Source organism: Solanum dulcamara, chromosome 10 (assembly GCF_947179165.1).
Source record: "Solanum dulcamara chromosome 10, daSolDulc1.2, whole genome shotgun sequence".
Classification (NCBI taxonomy): Eukaryota; Viridiplantae; Streptophyta; class Magnoliopsida; order Solanales; family Solanaceae; genus Solanum; species Solanum dulcamara.
In genome coordinates, this window is record NC_077246.1 from 50,225,909 (window position 1) to 50,229,576 (window position 3,668).

The window sequence follows — 3,668 nt, forward strand, 5'->3', positions numbered from 1 at the left end:
AACCATTATAGATTTCATTGATTGATACATTTGTTTCTCAATGAGAAACAAATATGATACATTTTACATTATGCTTGATACTTTATATTGTGACTGATACATAGTATCTAATAATGATACATTATCAAAATCGTAATACATTTGATAAAATATAAAAATTAAATTATGATACATTAGATCATGTATGCATGATACATTACAAATACACTTTAATCGACTAGATACATAGATTTTCAAAACATTTGGTAGTTTCACATCACGTTATGTTATATACTGAATGATACATTTAATAATGAACAAGAAATATAATCAATGAGACTAAAGTCGAGTGAACTAATTTATCATAATTAGTTATTTAACAACTGAATCATTTATAAATAAATACTTATTCGATATTAACATGGTCATGTCCTAAGTTTATACATCTCACTCCTCATCTGGAAAGAAATTATAGGTACGTCAGTTGTGGCCCTCTTGTCCACAATGTTCGCAACTGTTTGTGTTTGATGTTAGCTTTTCATATGGATTCCTCTTTCTTCATTTTATTGGTCTTCCAGAGATCCTTTTGAATCTAAGCAGCAAGACAATTTCCTCTAACACATCATTTGAAACTGACCAGTCTTCCTTATCCAGCATTGGTACCATTAGAACTTCATAGGTACTTGCTAATGCAACTGGTTTGTAATATTCAGAGAAGTAGGGATGCACATTTGTAAAATTCTTGCTCTTTAAAATGGCAATTGCATGTGCACATGGTATCTGATCATATTGAAATCTCCCATAATTGCATACTTTACATTTAAGGCACACAATATATCTTCGTCCAGATTCATAAATCAAAAAAATAAATTCAGATGATGGCACAACCTGTAAATATACAAAAGTAAATAATATATTTTAGAAATTATATTCAAACGATGGAACAACCTACATTTGATTCATCCTATCAGATACATAAGATATATAACATTACGATACATACCTTTATTCTTGAAGATTTAGATGCGTTTATAATCAAAATCTCTTCAAATCATCTTCCTAATGTTACCTTTGTTTATCAGGCTATTTCTCTATTTTTGCAGTTCCATGAACTAAAAAGAATTCTAGTCTCTTTCAAAAAGTCTAATATAGGAAGTTTTCGCGCCTCAACAAGGCAGCCCTTGATACATTCCGCTATATTAGAAGTCATCACTCTTCCTCTGTTGATCGGTGCATGCACTCTTGACCACTTTTCATACCCAGCATTCTCAAGATATTCTTTAACCTTTTGATCAACTTTATCCAATTTGGCCATCAATTTTTCAAAATCTTCTTTTCGATAAGTCGTTTCCATTGAAGAAAACAAGTCACTTAGTATGTTTTTGCTCCCCCTGAAGTTTGTACAAATATTTTTTCAAAGAGGCCATATACATGCACAATGTGGAACATTTGGATACACAATGCTTACGCTTTTCATTATACTTTCATTTCTATCTTATATAACACACATTTTTTTACGCTCCCCAAATGCACTTTTGAATTGTTGGAAGAACCATGTCCATGAACAATCATTTTTCGTGTCCACGACACCATAAGCTAGTGGGAATATACATCCTAATAAAAAGGCAATTAATAATAATGTATCACATTCTTAATATTACTGGTATTAATTTAAAATTCATTCATAATACTTCGGAAAACACATACCTGCCTCATCGAGTATGCTTGCCGATACAAAGGTACCTTTGTAAACCCCATCAAGATGTGCTCCGTCAACAACAACTATCGGTCTGCAAAACTCAAATCCTCTCATCAATGGTCTAAAGGCTATGAAAAAATACATAAATTGATTATTTTCTGACTTGTGCATTTTTATGTATGAATTTGGACACACACTATTTAGCATATTTATGTATCTGGGTAGATTCTTATATCCATCGGGAGGTGTACCCCTTATCATCTGCAATGCACGTTCCTTAACACACCAAGCTTGATGGTAAGAAATATCAATCCCGTACACTTCTCTAACATCATCAATTATATCATTTGGGGTGTGAATTCTCTTATGATTGACCAATTTAGGAGTTGTTACCCCACTAAAAAATCCAATGGTTGCCTGGACCTTGGTTAATTTCCTATCTCTCAATGGACATGTATGCTCACCATTGAAGTACCTCACTTTAAATACATCTAAATTGTTTCGACAAGATGCCTTCAAACACCAACTGCAGTCTTCTGAAAAACATACTAATACATAGTTGCATTATATGTATCAAATATATTACAAATCAACCACGACACACGTAAAAAAATTCAACAAACTGTTGAAACTGTTGAAATTCAACAAACTGTTGAAACTGTTGAAATTCAACACTATTAATAAATAATAAATTAATAATCAGATTTTTAAAAATTCAAATCAATATAGTTTGTATCAGGAAACAAATTATCCAACTGATTGATAGATGTTTCAGTTATTGATACATTATATATGTTATAACAATTCGAACATAAAAGAATAGAAATACATTATCATCATCATCTAAAATTAATTTATCAAAATATCTATTTATCATATTAAGAAGGTCTTAACACCACATACAATATCAACATTTATCAATTTACCAACATAAAATTAAATTACAATGAATCATTACTTATCTATATCAAAATAATTATGAATATCTTAATTTCTAGTGCACTACTAATACTTACATACCTCTTTTTATCAGATCTTTTAACCTTGAAATTGAAATTATATTCAATCTTGTATCTTGTCATCACTGATATGAGTGTTTCTTTATCCTTATACAATTGTTTCTCCTTCACATCAGTATTGTTTGTATCTGTAATGTGATTTGTTACTTCTAATTCTGATATATAATACGAATCACCAACTCTTGCTTCAACCACAGCAAGAGCTTGAGTATCATTAGCCGAACCTTCAACACAAACGATTTCATCGAAAGTGCCATCAAACAAGCATATATCTCCAGCCATTTTATCTGATGTATCAACACAAAGTGGGTACATTGAGAAATTAGGCACATTTTTTTCAACTCAATGTACAATTTTACTTCCATATCATTCCTAATAGTCAATGGAGATGAATTACCTTCTATTATGTATCTAATTTCCATATTTTTCCTCGACACATCAATATCCAATTCAGCAGTAATGGCAGTTTTGAGATTCATAAAAGAGATATTTTGCCCAACAACTATTCCACCACTCTTGTATCGTTCATATTTCATATAATTTTCCCAAAAACCTGAATGTCTCAACAATATTGATATATTCATCATATGGCTTTAAATCAACTTTTGATTTTTTTCCATTTTGATGCATTTTGGAGAGAACTAAGATGAAAACAATTTGAATTTTGAAATGATGTTGGAGTTCATACGGAATTCAGCTTCATAAGTAACTGACGGGCGTGAATAATGAAAATTAATTTATAATTGAAGTCTATTTCCTTATAAATCGTAACAGAAAATGTTAAGTAATGTATCAACACTTTGTATCCGGCAGTATACTATGTATCTGAATTTTAAAAAAATGAAAGGATTTTTATAAATATTGAATAAGTAGGGATAGAATGCAATTTGTAGCTTACATTATTGGTGAAATTACAAGATTACAAATTACAATTAAAAAATAAAATGAAGAAAATAAATTCTCTTCTTGGC

At 30.3% G+C, this 3,668-nt stretch overlaps 1 pseudogene; it reads right to left on the reverse strand.

Annotated features, from left to right (window-relative positions):
- Window positions 1–537: 537 nt before the first annotated feature.
- LOC129869788 (uncharacterized) lies at window positions 538–3,281 on the reverse strand (annotated as a pseudogene).
- Window positions 3,282–3,668: the final 387 nt, after the last annotated feature.